Source organism: Salminus brasiliensis, chromosome 22, assembly GCF_030463535.1.
Source record: "Salminus brasiliensis chromosome 22, fSalBra1.hap2, whole genome shotgun sequence".
In the NCBI taxonomy this organism is placed as follows: domain Eukaryota; kingdom Metazoa; phylum Chordata; class Actinopteri; order Characiformes; family Bryconidae; genus Salminus; species Salminus brasiliensis.
In genome coordinates, this window is record NC_132899.1 from 2361455 (window position 1) to 2381641 (window position 20187).

Below are 20187 nucleotides of genomic sequence, written 5' to 3' on the forward strand. Positions count from 1 at the left end.
AAATTCTGATCCAGTATAAAGAACAACGGGCAGATTCACGTTATGATTATATGATAAAAGTATACATGTTTATGCATGTGTGAGAGTGTATATAATAATGTATAAAATGTAAAAAGTGAATAAAATGTATAATAAATTTAAAAAATATTTTAAAAATATATTTAAATGTATATTGTATCATTAAAATGTTATTTATTTTTCAGTTTATAGAGGCATTGCAGGTACATATATATATATATATATATATACATACACACATACACACACCTGCAATGCCTCCATAAACCTACGTAAATGTGTTTATTTAGTTTATTTATTTAGTATATTTATTTATTTATTTATTTATTTTGGGGGGGGACCTGCAATGCCTCCATAAACCAAAAAATAAATAAATAAAATTGCATTATGGGGGTAAAAGGTTAGCTGTAGTGTTTTCGGTTGAAGGACGGTCTGGACGAGGTCATTTGAGTTCAACAGAGCCTCAGCCTCAGTCACACTCTCTAACTACAATGAGTCAGACGGTCCAGTCTATAAACACCATCTGACCATCGTGAGCTCGGCATAATTTCACACCTTCAGGCTCAACAAACACAAACAAACAAATAATAAACACAGCACAGTCTCAGCCAATCCTGCGACTCGCTGGGTCAGGGATGTGTTTCACAGACCAGAGACCTTCAGAGATCTCCACATCTTCTGAAACACACATCTCAAACACACACACACACACACACACACACACACACACACACACACACACACACACACACACACAAACGCTGTGATCTGTAGGAGATACGGTGTAGTCACCCATTCCCCTAAACTCATGAGTCACTGTCATGATTGAAGCCAGTGACTCACTCACTCACACTCTCTCTCTCTCTCTCTCACACACACACACACACACACACACACACACACACACACACTCTTCTGAGGAACACACAGTCAGAGAGGATGATGCAGCTTCATGGCAGCAAATAACAGCCCACTAAGTGACCTTCTGACCAAGAGAGAGAGAGACCATGAAATTTGAGTTAAAACTGGCCACTTTATTAGAAACACCTACCTTAACCATCTACTCACTGGCCACTTTATTAGAAACACCTACCTTAACCATCTACTCACTGGCCACTTTATTAGAAACCTCTACCTTAAACCTCTACTCACTGGCCACTTTATTAGAAACACCTACCTTAAACCGTTTCTTACTGGCCACTTTATTAGAAACACCTACCTTAAACCGTTTCTCACTGGCCACTTTATTAGAAACACCTACAGTGAACTCCCACTCACTGGCCACTTCATTAGAAACACCTACCTTAAACCTCCACTCACTGGCCACTTTATTAGAAACACCTACCTTAAACCTCCACTCACTGGCCACTTTATTAGAAACACCTACCTTAAACCTCCACTCACTGGCCACTTTATTAGAAACACCTACCTTAAACCTCCACTCACTGGCCACTTTATTAGAAACACTACATTGTGCTTCCACTGGTTGGCCACTATATCAGAAACACCCAAGTGTACACCAGCAGGGTGGAGCTACAATGGAGGGGTTTCTGATAAAGTGGACGGGGGTGTACGATATACTGTGTGGTTAAGCTCCAGGTAGCTGAAGCAGGTGTGTCGGCTACCTGCTGCTGCAGTCTCAGGTCGGCCACCTCCCGCTGGTCGTCGTCGTGCACGCGGCGCAGGTGGTCGCAGGTGTGCAGCAGCTGCGTGTAGTCCTGCCGAACTGCGTCAAGCTCCGCCCTCAAACTGGCCTGTTCGTCCAAAACTCGGCCATGCAGAGTACTGAGAGAGAGAGTGGGGGTCAGATTTTGCATACACCTGCATATTTTATCAGATTTAGCCCCGCCCACTCTCACTAAAGCTATGAGGAGTGTTGGAGCCCAGGCTGCTTTTGGAATGTGATATAATTCAGGCCAGCCAATCAGAAAGGAGCACAGTCTGGTTAGTTCTAGGGGAGATTTCATGGATCCTTTCAGTCATCTCTAATAGACGTGATTATGGGATGTACTCACTGGTAGAAGTCTGCCTCCTTCATGGCCTCCTCACACTTCTTCAGCGTCTGGGTGTGCTGGTTCTGTAGAGCCTGCAGATCTGCCATGGCCTTCATACACTGCAGCTTCAGGCGCTCGTAATCATGGGCCGATTTTACACTGGGTCTGCGTTTAAACACACACACACACACACACTGTATGAGTAAATGACAGGACTTCAAGAACATACACTTTATGGACAAAAGTATTGGGACACTTGCTCAGTGCTGGGGCACTTTAAATACCCATCTAGTCCACGCCTGGCATTAGGCAGCATGGTGCCAATAGAAGGTTCATGGTCCAGAGAGTCCTATTCTATTGGCAGTTCTTCTTCTCTACAGGGACTAGCCAAGCTGTGTGTGCATTTACACATCTGTGTCAGCAATGGGTACAGCTTAAAGTAGCTGAATGCATTCAGTAGAAGCGGTGTCCACAAACTTTTGGCCATATAGTGAAAGTAGAACCAAAGTCAGCTGGGGGGGGTAAAATGATGTAATATGAGGTTTCTGTTGCTGTCGGGTCGGAGCAGCTGCTCAGACCATCTCAAGCGAGGGTGAATGAGCCCTGAGGAGAAGCCAAGCGAAGTCTCCGCTGCTAAAAGTCAACGATATGAATATTTGATACCAGCCCCTTCAAATCTCACTCAAAACATCGACTAAACCCAAAAAATGTTCCTCAAGCCCACCCTCTACCTTCAAAAGCCCCACCCCTCTAACCTCTGCTACCCTAGATGTTCCTCAAGCCCACCCTCTACACCCAAAAGCCCACCCCTCTATTTTCAGCTACTCCAGATGTTCCCCAAACCCACCCTCTACTTCCAAAAGCCCCACCCCTCTAACCTGAGCTACTCCAGATGTTCCTCAACCCCACCCTCTACACCCAAAAGCCCACCCCTCTAATTTCAGCTATTCCAGACCTACTCAAGCCCACCCTCTGCTACCAAAAGCCCCAGTCCTCTAACCTCAGCTATTCCAGATGTTCCCCAAACCCACCCTCTACTTCCAAAAGCCCCACCCCTCTAACCTGAGCTACTCCAGATGTTCCTCAAGCCCACCCCTTGCTACCAAAAGCCCCACCCCTCTACTTCAGGCCACTCCAGATGTCCCTCTACACGTCTAAACCTCCTTAAACCTCACTCCTTTTTAAACCCTTGCCACCCCCCTGTTCTATCTATCCACATCCAGACCACTCCCCTTACACCATTAAGCCCCACCCCTTGTGTCAAGCCCCACCCCATGTGTCATGCTCTGGTTACCTGCAGTCGTCAAAGGTGGTTCCAGGTGAGGAAAGGGCGAGTCGTTTGCGCAGTTCATCTCTCTCGCGAGTCACCTGCCTCAACTGCAGGACCACAGAGTCCAGCTTCTCGCTCACCATGCGCTTCTCCACATGGGCAGGAGGGGGCGATGATGCTGCATTCAGAAACACACACACAGCTCCTCAGATTTCATTCAGGGAACGCTGGGGCGGGTTGGTGTGACCATTACTGCAGTCTCCTCCCAACAACCTCCCAAACACCCCACATCCTCCAACCCAACACCAACAGCCTCCAACCCAACACCAACATCCTCCAACCCAACACCAACATCCTCCAACCCAACACCAACAGCCTCCAACCCAATACAATCAAACGCCATCCTCCTCCAATTAAACGCCATCCTCCACCAATCAAACGCCATCCTCCTCCAATCAAACGCCATCATCCTCCAATCAAACGCCATCCTCCACCAATCAAACGCCATCCTCCACCAATCAAACGCCATCCTCCTCCAATCAAACGCCATCCTCCACCAATCAAACGCCATCCTCCTCCAATCAAACGCCATCCTCCTCCAATTAAACGCCATCCTCCACCAATCAAACACCATCATCCTCCACCCAATCAAACACCATCATCCTCCACCCAAACACCATCATCCTCCACCCAAACACCAGCTCTCCTTGCTCTCCAATCAAACACCATCATCCTCCACCCAATCAAACACCATCATCCTCCACCCAAACACCACCATCCTCAATTCAAACACCATCTCCCATTGCTCTCCAATCAAACACCATTCTCCTCCAATCAAACACCACCATCCTCAATTCAAACACCATCTCCCATTGCTCTCCAATCAAACACCATTATTCTCCACCCAAACACTATCATCCTCCACCCAAACACCATCTCTCCTTGCTCTCCAATCAAACACCATTATTCTCCAAACACCATCATACTCCAATCAAACAACATCATTCTCCACCCAAACATCACTATTCCCGGCTCTACTATCAAACAACAACATCCTCCACCCAAACACCATCGTCCTCCAACCAAACATTATCGTCCTCCACACAAACACCACCATCGTCCTCCACCCAAACACCATCGTCCTCCACCCAAACACCATCGTCCTCCACCCAAACATATGTGCAACAGGCATTTTTATTTAAAGGCGTGATTAAACAGAAGCCAAATCGCCCCCTGCTGATCCTGCAGTTTACTGCAATTAGTATACAAGAACCATTTGGTCTGATAACGCCACCCAAACACTCGAGGAGGTGTAAACAGAGGAGAACGTTCTAGACACACCATCAGAGAACTTTGGGCCTTTTCACTCCACTCTTCTGGACAGTGTATGGACCCTGCTCGGTCCGGCGGCACTATTTCTGTTCTGCTTTCTTTATGTACAGGAGCTCTAGTCCTGCAGCAGAGGAAAGCTTTCTGCCACTACTGATTCACGCTCATCTTCAGGAAGGTTCTGCGGGTTCTGCATCTCCTCAGATCACTCCGAGAGACTCTCAGTGTTTTAGTGTCTTTCATGGACGCTATGAATAAACAATGGCTTTATCTGGGTCAGTGGTCACCCGCCTCACTTTAGAGTGGACAAAACCACACTTTCTCTTTTTAGAGACTAATGGAGATGACTGTGCAGGACGGCATAAGGACCACTCACATGTCCCCGGCCCGTCTGGGCTGTCTGTGTCGGTGCTAGATTTCTCTGCTTTTAAGTTCCATAAAGATGATTAAGCCATAATGCTCATATGATCCACACGCTCATTCTGACAGACTGTAATACACTACAGGAAGCGTAGGGGACGCTCTATAATGCTCTATAATGTTCATATGATCCACACGCTCATTCTGACAGACTGTAATACACTACAGGAAGCGTAGGGGGCGCTCTATAATGCTCTATAATGTTCATATGATCCACACGCTCATTCTGACAGACTGTAGTACACTACAGGAAGCGTAGGGAGCGCTCTATAATGCTCTATAATGTTCATATGATCCACACGCTCATTCTGACAGACTGTAATACACTACAGGAAGCATAGGGGGCGCTCTATGATGCTCTATAATGTTCATATGATCCACACGCTCATTCTGACAGACTATAATACACTACAGGAAGCGTAGGGGGCGCTCTGTAACGCTCTATAATGTTCATATGATCCACACGCTCATTCTGACAGACTGTAATACACTACAGGAAGCATAGGGGGCGCTCTATGATGCTCTATAATGTTCATATGATCCACACGCTCATTCTGACAGACTGTAATACACTACAGGAAGCGTAGGGGGCGCTCTATAATGCTCTATAATGTTCATATGATCCACACGCTCATTCTGACAGACTGTAGTACACTACAGGAAGCGTAGGGAGCGCTCTATAATGCTCTATAATGTTCATATGATCCACACGCTTATTCTGACAGACTGTAGTACACTACAGGAAGCGTAGGGGGCGCTCTATAATGCTCTATAATGTTCATATGATCCACACGCTCATTCTGACAGACTGTAATACACTACAGGAAGTGTAGGGGGCGCTCTGTAATGCTCTATAATGCCTTGTAACATTCATGTGATACACACAGGTTCTCAGGCCACACACACCAGGTCATGTGTCTCACACACACATTCACACACTCACCGAGGCTGCTGAGGGAGCTGCTGCTCTCTGAGTCGGAGGGCATGGTGGAGAGCACGCTGTACGTAGACCCTGAGGAGAGAGACACACACACACACACACACAGATAATCAACATTACGTCCATATTTATCACAAAATATATCACTACACCAACGTTTATCAACACTAATATAATCACAAATCACCATTATCACAGATGTACAGCCAATCACTGTATCATCACTACTCCAATAACAATCAACAGTTTATCAATCACCATAATCACCAGTATAATCCTCTGCAATAATCACTATAACAATCATCATTATAATGCATCGCAAACTTATCACAATACAGCAACCCATCACTATAATCACCACCACCACGATAAGTGATGATCACTATAAGCATCACTACAGTAACATATCACTATAATTACCAAAACCCATTACTTTAGTAACTTAACACAATAATCATCACTACAGCCATCATCACCAGCAGTTAGTTATCATTACAGTCATCACTACAGCCATCATCACCACCAGTTAGTTATCATTACAGTCATCACTATAGCCATCATCACCACCAGTTAGTTATCATTAGTCATCACTACAGCCATCATCACCACCAGTTAGTTATCATTACAGTCATCATTACAGTCATCACTACAGCCATCATCACCACCAGTTAGTTATCATTACAGTCATCACTACAGCCATCATCACCACCAGTTAGTTATCATTACAGTCATCACTACAGCCATCGTCACCACCAGTTAGTTATCATTACAGTCATCACTACAGCCATCGTCACCACCAGTTAGTTATCATTACAGTCATCACTACAGCCATCGTCACCACCAGTTAGTTATCATTACAGTCATCACTACAGCCATCGTCACCACCAGTTAGTTATCATTACAGTCATCACTATAGCAATCATCACCACCAGTTAGTTATCATTACAGTCATCACTACAGCAATCATCACCACCAGTTAGTTATCATTACAGTCATCACTACAGCCATCATCACCACCAGTTAGTTATCATTACAGTCATCACTACAGCCATCATCACCACCAGTTAGTTATCATTACAGTCATCACTACAGCCATCGTCACCACCAGTTAGTTATCATTACAGTCATCACTACAGCCATCATCACCACCAGTTAGTTATCATTACAGTCATCACTATAGCCATCATCACCACCAGTTAGTTATCATTACAGTCATCACTATAGCCATCATCACCACATCAACATATCACCACAATCACCACTGTAACCATTTCAATGGTAAGGTAACTTCATCACAATAAGTACCACTACAATTTCACAACAGTAACATTACAATAATCACCACTACAATCCAATCACCATAGTCACTACAATAATGTATCACATTTATGATTTGTCATTACCACTATAACCATCATCACTACAGTGACTTTTCATAACACTCATCACTATAACCACCATCACAGTAACTTACCAACAACGTTTATCAACACTAATATAATCACAAATCACCATTATCACAGATGTACAGCCAATCACTGTATCATCACTACTCCAATAACAGTCAACAGTTTATCAATCACCATAATCACCAGTATAATCCTCTGCAATAATCACTATAACAATCATCATTATAATGCATCGCAAACTTATCACAATACAGCAACCCATACAACATATACTCAGCACTACAATTATCACAGTGTTACGTTCATTACAATAAACAAATGCAATAGCAGTCCAGATAAAAATGTGATAAAAAACAGCATCACCATCATACCAACAACCACTAGCAGATTTCAATAGCCACTACAACCATCCCCTTCATACCAATAATCACAGTCACAATAACCAATCTCACTGTTATCATCATCACTGTAATGATAACCATCACGCCCATCACTTTATCAACCATCAGCGCCACCACGGTAATGATCATCATCATCATCATCATTATAACTAAAGCTGGGCAATATGACGATATTTTATCATATGGTGATAAATGTTGTTATGGTGATAACAGTAAGCTTCTCTAATCATATGGAGGAGGCTGTTATTACTGCTTAATAAACACTGATCAGCTGCAGGGTTCATTACTAACAGTGTAATTAGACTGAAGGGTTCATTAGATGAAGAGCAGCAGATGTAGAGTATAAATCACTGTATTCAGTACAGAGAGGATCTGATAGTAGCTTATAAGAATCTAAGAATCTGTGATTACATGTATTGTGATAAATATTGTCTTAAAATATTGTGATATTACATTTTTCCATATCGCCCAGCTCTAATTAGAACAATTATGACTAACAGTAACTACGCTAACCCGTTTTTATCCTCAACATGACTGCAGTTAGTCGTACAGCAAAATTAAAACCATAACCATCGCCACCACCACCACCAGCAGCACCACCATCAGCACCACCACCACCACATACAACAGTAAAGACAAACAGGAACTTTCTGAATATTAATTTAGGAACAGGATCAAAAGCACAACCCAAATATGAAGCCAAAGATCTTTACAGTTACACTTTCCTGTAACTAGGGCTAAGGTATGATTAAAACCGTCACAATAAAAATAAATAGCTCTTCAGGGCATCAACGTCTTCAACGTTTCTAAATTCAGCCATTTTCACCTGCGTTCTCCCTTCAAGTCAAGTCAAATTTATTTGTACAGCTTTTTATAACTGTTGTCGTCACAAAGCAGCTTTACATAATAAGTAATTAGTAAAAGACAGAGACAAAAAAATAACGTAAAAAGAGATGAAGGATCAAAGACCCCCAGTGAGCCCCAACGACGACAGTGGCAAGGAGAACCTCCCTCAGAGCTGGAGGAAGAAACCTTGGGAGGAACCAAGACTCACAAGGGGGACCCGACCCGTCCTCCTCTGATCAGAACTATTTATTAATTATTGATAGAAAATACCAAACCTTCTAAACTGTTGGACTGCTCTGATCATAATCATAATATAATAATCATGGTGTAGATAGAGAGAGAGAGAGAGACAGTGCTGTGGACTCTCTGCAGGTCCAGGTTGTTGGACCTTTAATCTTCTCTATTGGTCACTACAGCAGTTTCTATGTACACAGTTCCTGAGCAAACACCTGCCATTAAACCACAAGCTACCATCTGATCCTCCTCCAGCAACCTGCAGCTGAAACTGACATCACCCTTCAAACTCAGCAGCACACCTGTGAGCTGTACGAGAAACTTCATACCGGATCCTAACATCATTAGGAGCTTCATACCGGATCCTAACGTCATTAGAGCTTCATACCGGATCCTAACGTCATTAGAGCGTCATACCGGATCCTAACGTCATTAGAGCTTCATACCGGATCCTTCCGTCATTAGAGCTTCATACCGGATCCTAACGTCATTAGAGCTTCATACCGGATCCTAACGTCATTAGAGCTTCATACCGGATCCTAACGTCATTAGAGCGTCATACCGGATCCTAACGTCATTAGAGCTTCATACCGGATCCTTCCGTCATTAGAGCTTCATACCGGATCCTTCCGTCATTAGAGCGTCATACCGGATCCTAACGTCATTAGAGCTTCATACCGGATCCTTCCGTCATTAGAGCTTCATACCGGATCCTTCCGTCATTAGAGCTTCATACCGGATCCTAACGTCATTAGAGCTTCATACCGGATCCTAACGTCATTAGAGCGTCATACCGGATCCTAACGTCATTAGAGCTTCATACCGGATCCTAACGTCATTAGAGCTTCATACCGGATACTAACGTCATTAGAGCTTCATACCGGACACTAACGTCATTAGAGCTTCATACTGGATATTAATGCTATTAGAGCTTCATACTGGATATTAATGCTATTAGAGCTTCATACTGGATATTAATGTTATTAGAGCTTCATACTGAATACTAATGATATTAGAGCTTCATACTGAATACTAATGTTATTAGAGCTTCATACTGGATACTAATGATATTAGAGCTTCATACGGGATACTAATGTTGTTATAATCTACTTTTCCTTCCATCAGGCTGGACTCAATTAACAGTGCTACATTAAAAAAAATGTTAATACTGATATGTGAAAGTGCAGCTATAGAGTGTGAGCATCACATTTATTGTTTATCAACTGTTTATTCACTAATTCATCCATGACAAATTAGTCAGCCAAGAGCTACAGACAACTCCTCCTGCTCTATTTACTCGATTACCTCCTACTTTACAGCCCACAGCTATCACTGACCATCTGTTAACACGCAATCCACAGCGTCCAGCGTCCACTAATCAAACAACCAGCTTTTACAGCCTAAATAAATAAAAGCTCTTTTTCATAAAGTGAAAAGCTGGAACTGATCCGTTCTACAGTTCAACTCATCCAGAGGCGGATGTATGTTTTTATTTCGAACCCAAAGTTTATAAAAAAAAAAACTAATAATAATAATTATTGGGAAAAAAACCCACTTTGGATTAAATTCAGACGTAAACTGAACAAAGTCGAACGACAGACAACTTCACAGAGCTCTTCATCTGAGCAAATTAACAAAGTAAGAAGCAGGTAATCAGTAAATTAACAAGCTTAGCTTTTAGCTTAGCTGCTAACCATTCTGAATTAGTCTGATTGAACAGGGTCCCACTTGCCAACAAAACAGTGTGTTAAATATATTCGTGTAGAGATGGACCGATACTCATCACTGATCAACTGATTGCCGATAACGATAGTGGATGGGGTTGGATGCCACACTCACATCTCCAAGCAAACCTGGTATTGCATAGGGATGCACCGATACGGCTTTTTCATTTCCAATACAGATACCGATACCTAAACTTTGCATATCGTCGATACCCGATACTAGTCTGAGGCATCAGGATTGACCTAAAAATTACTTTATATAATATAAGAAATTAATACAGATATAAATGCACTAAACTGCCATTTGTTGTTTATTTATTTGCACATTTAGTTCAGTCTCACACCAACAAATTAAAGTGAAGGGATCGGTTCCACGGACCGGCCTAATTATCCGATACCCGACCCAGCTAATTTTGTTAATATCGGGACCGATACCCAATCCTAATATCGGATCGGTGCATCCCTAATAATGCATCATCATGCAGGGCTTCGGGAGTGTTGAGCACCATCTCTGAAGATGAAATGAACTTCACTGTTTGGATTCACCCACATTTCAACAACACTGTGGAACTCCAGCTGAGAGACAGACCACGACGCCCCCTGCAGGACGGCACTGTGGAGCTCCGGGTGGAAACACAGCTGCTTTTAGGCTGAAAATCTGCCGACATCCAGCCGAATGGAGAGTTTTCCATCTCTAAAGCTAGCAGGTAGCCTGAGGTACAGGTGATGAACATAGCAACAGTAACTAAGGAGTCTGGCTGGCTGGCTGGTATTGAGCTATGGGCTTAATGGCGGTCAATTAGCACTGCTGATGAGCTCCATCAATGAGACCTCGGTCATAGGGCAGACATATCGAAAGGCCCTGGAGCTGTCGGACACAACTGGGACAGTCTATCTGCTCCATATGTTTCTGGACATGTGACGCTCCGAATGACCACTAAGCTTCATCTAAATGGTTACTGATGGTCATCATTAGCACTGCCGGTGTTACTTTGCCCAGCCACCAACATACACCAATGCTGTGGCATCACCCGGCCACTCTGCATGGACAAAAGTATTGGGACACCAGCTCCTTCATGGTCTCTCCTTAAATCAAGGGTATTAAAAAGAGTCGTGTTGGAGTAACTGTCTCTACTGTCCAGTGAAGAAGGTTTTCTACTAGTTTTGGATGAACATTGCTGTGAGGATTTAATTGCACTCAGCAACAAGAGTGTTTGTGACATCAGGATGTGTGATCATGAAGATGATCACCACCCCACCTCATCATCCCCAACTCATCCCATTCAAAAGTACTGGATGGAGCTCCACCACCATCATTCCAGAGAACACAGTTCCTCCACTGCTCCACAGCTCCTCAATGCTGGGGGGCTTTATACCCCTCTAGCCCACACCTGGCATTATTAGGCAGCATGGAGCCAATAGGGTCATGATGTTGATCTGCTCCAGAGAGTCCTATTCTATTGGCAGTACTTCTCCTCTACAGGGACTAGATAAACTGCGTGTATATGGACATATAGTGTATTTCTGGGTTGTTGTTAAATCTTGAGCGTGGTCTGGCGCAAACGTCCTGCTCCAGATCATCTCTGCATGTTCACCCCCCCCACACTAAACCCCACTGCCCCCCTCACTCTCGGTATGTTCAGTCGGTTGACCACAATTAATGCGCCAGATGTCGCTTCTGCAGAGCCGCAAACCAGTACATTCCTGAGAGTAGCCTCCAGTATGGTGGTGTTCAGCGCCCGTCCTGAGCGGATCTCTGAGGATCAGCTGTGTTCTCCTGCTGGATCACATCTGACCTGGTGAGGTGAATCAGGCGTGTTAGAGAGGCCCAAGCCCAAACCCGTGAGTCACGGCGGGACATTAAAGCCATCAGAGCTCACCGTGACAAGTCTGTGGGCTTTAGGGAGGGTCTCAGTTTGGGTCCGAGTGAAGTGAGCGTATTTAACCGGCGTCCAATCACACACTGCTGTAAACTCAAACGATCAATACATCTGCCTGTGGAGGACCAGATGTCTTCACAGTGTGGTGACTGTCCTGCTCAAGCCCACCTGATTCAACCTATGGGCTAATTAGCAGGTTTGGGTGCTGTGCTAGAGCAGGAACGTCAGCAACTGTACAGGCTGGACCCCAGGTCTCGGTTCCTCACCTCAGATCCATGCACTCCACCAATACTCCTGATTCAGCAAACTAAGGCTGCATCTCAATCACACACTACATAGTAATACATAACAGTCATATCAGAACATTATGACCACCTATCTAACAGTGGGAAGAACCACCCATGGCTTGTTAATAATGTATTATTATTATTATTATTGTTATTTATTGTTGTTGTTATAAACTATATATAATAATAGAATATTAAAAGCTAATACTGATAAAATATATGTAAAATACAAATAATATAACAGACTATAATACATATTCACATTTTAAGTAATAATATACTTAAAATAAGATTTACATATTATAGTCTATTACTTTATTTTATAGAAAATTAACTGAATTATTAAAACATAGCTCTAGAAAATATATTTTAGTAGTAGTAGAAGCTTATTTTATTATTATTATTTTAAATATTATTGAAAATAGATTATTATTACTATTGTAGAGATTGAGATCATATAAAAGACTATTTTATTAATTAATTATTTTTATTATTATTAAAAACAGCCTGTGTTGATTCATTTAATATAATTTACATTTATTATGTATTTATTTCAGTTTTGCTTGATCTGGTTATTAATCACGTTACTGTGCTATTACACTTAACCCTGATATATTATAATTTACAGTGCAGCTGGGTGGTATTGACCCCTACTATACAGCACAAACTAAGGCTAAGGCACATCTTCCAAACATGGTGGAGGTAGTTTCACACTGCTACTGTAACAAAGACCCCCAGAGTAAACAATGAGAGAAGTAAACACAGTCAGGAGTGTACTGTAGATGTGATGGTGGGTCAGTCAGTCTGGAGCGTACTGTAGATGTGATGGTGGGTCAGGAGTGTACTGTAGATGTGATGGTGGGTCAGTCAGGAGCGTACTGTAGATGTGATGGTGGGTCAGGAGTGCACTGTAGATGTGATGGTGGGTCAGTCAGGAGCGTACTGTAGATGTGATGGTGGGTCAGGAGCGTACTGTAGATGTGATGGTGGGTCAGGAGCGTACTGTAGATGTGATGGTGGGTCAGTCAGGAGTGTACTGTAGATGTGATGGTGGGTCAGTCAGGAGCGCACTGTAGATGTGATGGTGGGTCAGTCAGGAGCGCACTGTAGATGTGATGGTGGGTCAGTCAGGAGCGCACTGTAGATGTGATGGTGGGTCAGTCAGGAGCGCACTGTAGATGTGGTGGTGGGTCAGGAGTATACTGTAGATGTGATGGTGGGTCAGTCAGGAGTATACTGTAGATGTGATGGTGGGTCAGTCAGGAGCGTACTGTAGATGTGATGGTAGGTCAGTCAGGAGCGCACTGTAGATGTGATGGTGGGTCAGTCAGGAGCGTACTGTAGATGTGGTGGTGGGTCAGTCAGGAGCGTACTGTAGATGTGATGGTGGGTCAGTCAGGAGTGTACTGTAGATGTGATGGTGGGTCAGTCAGGAGCGTACTGTAGATGTGATGGTGGGTCAGTCAGGAGTGTACTGTAGATGTGATGGTGGGTCAGTCAGGAGCGTACTGTAGATGTGATGGTGGGTCAGTCAGGAGCGCACTGTAGATGTGATGGTGGGTCAGTCAGGAGTGTACTGTAGATGTGATGGTGGGTCAGTCAGGAGCGTACTGTAGATGTGATGGTGGGTCAGTCAGGAGTGTACTGTAGATGTGATGGTGGGTCAGTCAGGAGCGCACTGTAGATGTGATGGTGGGTCAGTCAGGAGTGTACTGTAGATGTGATGGTGGGTCAGTCAGGAGCGTACTGTAGATGTGATGGTGGGTCAGGAGTGTACTGTAGATGTGATGGTGGGTCAGTCAGGAGCGTACTGTAGATTGGTGGTGTAAAATAAACGGACAGTGTTTGACACAGCTGCCTCTTATCACTGGTCATAAGTATTTGGACACGTGATGAGAAAGCTGGTGTAGAACTGAACTGGATTAATAGAGTTTGTTCGGATTTACCAGACTGTTTACTTTACCATAAACAATTCTGTACAGAACCATTCCAGCTCAAAGAACCATTTGAATGTGTAAATAGCAGATGGTTCCTTAAAGAACAGTAAAAACACAGTGGTTCTACATAGCAGTTTAAGGTGGAACCCATTTGGTGTCGTATGGAATTACTTGTTAAATGTGACATAATCCATAACCAGGCAGAGATCTCTACAGAACCAGTCTTTACTAAAGAACCCTTTACTAAAAACGGGTTCCCCTGATACAGCTACAGAACCTTTACACTAATGCAGGTTCTTTAAACTTAAAGATCACAACTCACCTCTTTTATAACAGAGAAAGCCCAAAAATAATAAAGCCAGAGAGGTTCCTTAGACACGTAGCTAGGTTCTGTGGCAGCTTTATGCTTAGGAATGTAGCTGATGGAGGTTCTAAGAGGTTCTAAAAGGTTCTAAGAGGTTCTAAAAGGTTCTAAGAGGTTCCTCAGCAGGGGGAACTCGAGCCCATACTTTGTTTCTGTAGGATTTTAGTACTTTACTAAGTAATGAATCCATCACATGGCTGGTTCTGGCTTCACCCCACTTCTCCTCACCTCTGTCCACGACCTGCTCCCCCTCCACCAGTCTGTGGTTCCACTCCTCCATCAGCTCCTTCTGCTTCGGATCCATATCTGCTCCAACCCCGCCGACCGAACCTCCCTCCAGAACCTTCCTCCAGGTGGGTCTAGAAGACGAACTGCAGCCCTGAAAGCCAGAGAACAGCAGCTCTCCATCTCGCAGCTCCACCAACTCCAGAGGCCATATTTGTTACCCAACACTGCGCCGCTCAGCCGAGCAGCAAAGGAACACACGGCCGCTTCTCTCTTCCCCAAATCTTCACATTGTGCCGCTTTTCCCCCTCAGAACACGACCCGACTCCTCCACTACAGCCCAATCCGCCTCTCTGCGCTACAACATCGCCGAAAACACCGAGTTTTTACACTTTTTCACTAAAGTCGTGTCACTCTCCCAAGTGTTGCCCAGAAAGCCTGTGGGCGCTCCGCCATGTCTCAGCCAATCAGCGGCCGAAGCCCACCGCCAATCAGAACTTAGAGCCGTGACCAAGTAAGGCAAAAGGGGCGGGGCTTTAGGGTAAACGCCAAATTTAGGCAAAATGGGCGGAGCGATACGACGTTTAAAAAGTTTACTTTGTTACTTTTGTTGACTTTTTTTCAATATAAATTTAACTTAAATCAATTTTTATGTTTAGAAATGAAATGAAATTATTATTATTTTTATAGTATTTGTATTTTTTGTATGAATAAATGTGTTTAGATGTACTTTGTTACTTTTTTTCAATATAAATTTAACTTAAATCAATTTTTATGTTTAGAAATGAAATTATTATTAATATTATTATTATAGTATTTGTATTTTTTGTATGAATAAATGTGTTTAGATGTGTGAGTGAATAATACATATATATTATATAGATGAATTTTCATTAATTACACTATTTATTATTTAATGAATTAATTCGCATGCATTTATTAGTTAATAACTGTAATAATATTGATATTAAATGCTGTTTGCTGATTTGTTGAATTGTGTACTTTCATAGTTTTAACTCCAGTCCTGTTTTATTTAAATTACAGTGTGAAATTCCGAACCTTCCTCAGCACAATAATAAACAGCTTATCTTCTATACCTAATAAATTCCTTCTGTAATATGTATATTATATAATACATTGGCAGCTTTATGCTTAGGAATGTAGATGATGGAGGTTCTAAGAGGTTCTAAGAGGTTCCTCAGCAGGGGGAACTCGAGCACATACTTTGTTTTGTTTTTGTAATCACAATTATGTATATTTATATATTTATACCTAATAAATTTGTTTTATAATATGTATATTATATAAAACTTGTCTTTCACTTTCACTTTTCTACATAATGTGAATCTGGCAGTTGTTCTTTATACTGGATCAGAATTTCAGGATAAATGGACCAATAGAAACACTCCAAAATGATCTGGTCAGAGTTGCTGTTTTGAAGATTCAACTTTTTGCATGTTTACAATATATCCCTTTTTACATGACATCAAAGATACATAAATACATATCTCAATTCTGTATGTATTTATATATATATATGAAACAATCCTACCACTTGGTCTACCTGTAATTAACTCTATATAACATTTGAATAAACCCAAATAAACAGAAAGTCAGTGGTCAGTGAGAGTGTCTACCTGTAATTAACTCTATATAACATTAGAATAAACCCAAATAAACAGAAAGTCAGTGGGCAGTGAGAGCGTCTACCTGTAATTAACTCTATATAACATTAGAATCAACCCAAATAAACATAAAGTCAGTGGTCAGTGAGAGCGTCTGCCTGTAATTAACTCTATATACCATTAGAATAAACCCAAATAAACATAAAGTCAGTGGTCAGTGAGAGTGTCTACCTGTAATTAACTCTATATAACATTAGAATAAACCCAAATAAACAGAAAGTCAGTGGTCAGTGAGAGTGTCTACCTGTAATTAACTCTATATAACATTAGAATAAACCCAAATAAACTTAAAGTCAGTGGTCAGTTAGAGTGTCTACCTGTAATTAACTCTATATAACATTAGCATAAACCCAAATAAACATAAAGTCAGTGGTCAGTGAGAGTGTCTACCTGCAATTAACTCTATATAACATTAGAATAAACCCAAATAAACTTAAAGTCAGTGGTCAGTGAGAGTGTCTATCTGTAATTAACTCTATATAACATTAGAATTAAACCAAATAAACAGAAAGTCAGTGGTCAGTGAGAGTGTCTACCTGTAATTAACTCTATATAACATTAGAATAAACCCAAATAAACATAAAGTCAGTGGTCAGTGAGAGTGTCTACCTGTAATTAACTCTATATAACATTAGAATAAACCCAAATAAACAGAAAGTCAGTGGTCAGTGAGAGTGTCTATCTGTAATTAACTCTATATAACATTAGAATAAACCCCAATTAAATAAAGTCAGGGGTCAGTGAGAGTGTCTACCTGCAATTAACTCTATATAACATTAGAATAAACCCAAATAAACAGAAAGTCAGTGGTCAGTGAGAGTGTCTACCTGTAATTAACTCTATATAACATTAGAATAAACCAATTAAATAAAGTCAGTGGTCAGAGAGAGTGTCTACCTGTAATTAACTCTATATAACATTAGAATAAACCCAAATAAACAGAAAGTCAGTGGTCAGTGAGAGTGTCAACCTGTAATTAACTCTATATAACATTAGAATTAAACCCAAATAAACATAAAGTCAGTGGTCAGTGAGAGAGTCTACCTGTAATTAACTCTATATAACATTAGAATAAACCCAAATAAACAGAAAGTCAGTGGTCAGTGAGGGTGTCTACCTGTAATTAACTCTATATAACATTAGAATAAACCCAAATAAACAGAAAGTCAGTGGTCAGTGAGAGTGTCAACCTGTAATTAACTCTATATAACATTAGAATTAAACCCAAATAAACATAAAGTCAGTGGTCAGTGAGAGTGTCTACCTGTAATTAACTCTATATAACATTAGAATAAACCCAAATAAACAGAAAGTCAGTGGTCAGTGAGGGTGTCTACCTGTAATTAACTCTATATAACATTAGAATAAACCCAAATAAACATAAAGTCAGTGGTTAGTGAGAGTGTCTACCTGTAATTAACTCTATATAACATTAGAATAAACCCAAATAAACAGAAAGTCAGTGGTCAGTGAGAGTGTCAACCTGTAATTAACTCTATATAACATTAGAATAAACCCAAATAAACATAAAGTCAGTGGTCAGTGAGAGTGTCTACCTGTAATTAACTCTATATAACATTAGAATAAACCCCAATTAAATAAAGTCAGTGGTCAGTGAGAGTGTCTACCTGCAATTAACTCTATATAACATTAGAATAAACCCAAATAAACAGAAAGTCAGTGGTCAGTGAGAGTGTCTACCTGTAATTAACTCTATATAACATTAGAATAAACCAATTAAATAAAGTCAGTGGTCAGTGAGAGTGTCTACCTGTAATTAACTCTATATAACATTAGAATAAACCCAAATAAACAGAAAGTCAGTGGTGAGAGTGTCAACCTGTAATTAACTCTATATAACATTAGAATAAACCCAAATAAACATAAAGTCAGTGGTCAGTGAGAGTGTCTACCTGCAATTAACTCTATATAACATTAGAATAAACCCAAATAAACAGAAAGTCAGTGGTCAGTGAGTGTCTACCTGTAATTAACTCTATATAACATTAGAATAAACCCAAATAAACATAAAGTCAGTGGTCAGTGAAATTGTCTACCTGTAATTAACTCTATTTAACATTAGAATTAAACCAAATAAACAGAAAGTCAGTGGTCAGTGAGTGTGTCTACTTGTAATTAACTCTATATAACATTAGAATAAACCCAAATAAACTTAAAGTCAGTGGTCAGTGAGAGTGTCTACCTGTAATTAACTCTATATAACATTAGAATAAACCCAAATAAACAAAGTCAGTGGTCAGTGAGAGTGTCTACCTGTAATTAACTCTATATAACATTAGAATAAACCCAAATAAACATAAAGTCAGTGGGCAGTGGGTGTCTACCTGTAATTAACTCTATATAACATTAGAATAAACCCAAATAAACATAAAGTCAGTGGTCAGTGAGAGTGTCTAACTGTAATTAACTCTATATAACATTAGAATTAAACCAAATAATCATAAAGTCTGAGGTCAGTGAGAGCGTCTACCTGTAATTAACTCTATATACCATTAGAATAAACCCAAATAAACATAAAGTCAGTGGTCAGTGGGTGTCTACCTGCAATTAACTCTATATACCATTAGAATAAACCCAAATAAACTTAAAGTCAGTGGTCAGTGGGTGTCTACCTGTAATTAACTCTATATAACATTAGAATAAACCCAAATAAACAGAAAGTCAGTGGTCAGTGAGTGTCTACCTGTAATTAACTCTATATAACATTAGAATAAACCCAAATAAACATAAAGTCAGTGGTCAGTGAAATTGTCTACCTGTAATTAACTCTATTTAACATTAGAATTAAACCAAATAAACAGAAAGTCAGTGGTCAGTGAGTGTGTCTACTTGTAATTAACTCTATATAACATTAGAATTAAACCAAATAAACATAAAGTCAGTGGTCAGTGAGAGTGTCTACCTGTAATTAACTCTATATAACATTAGAATAAACCCAAATAAACATAAAGTCAGCAGTCAGTGAGAGCGTCTACCTGTAATTAACTCTATATAACATTAGAATAAACCCAAATAAACAGAAAGTCAGTGGTCAGTGAGAGTGTCTAACTGTAATTAACTCTATATAACATTAGAATTAAACCAAATAAACAGAACGTCAGTGGTCAGTGGTGCTGTTGGTCAGTAATGATTGAGATGGGGGTGAGAAGAGCTCAGGTTCGGGGGCTGATCTTCTCCATGAACTCCAGACAGATGAGTTCAGT

General features: G+C 41.1%; 1 pseudogene; it reads right to left on the reverse strand.

Moving 5' to 3' along the window:
* The window catches only part of LOC140543650 (disks large homolog 5-like), a 48591-nt pseudogene extending 32867 nt beyond the window's left edge, over nt 1-15724 (reverse strand).
* Between the last annotated feature and the right edge of the window lie 4463 nt (nt 15725-20187).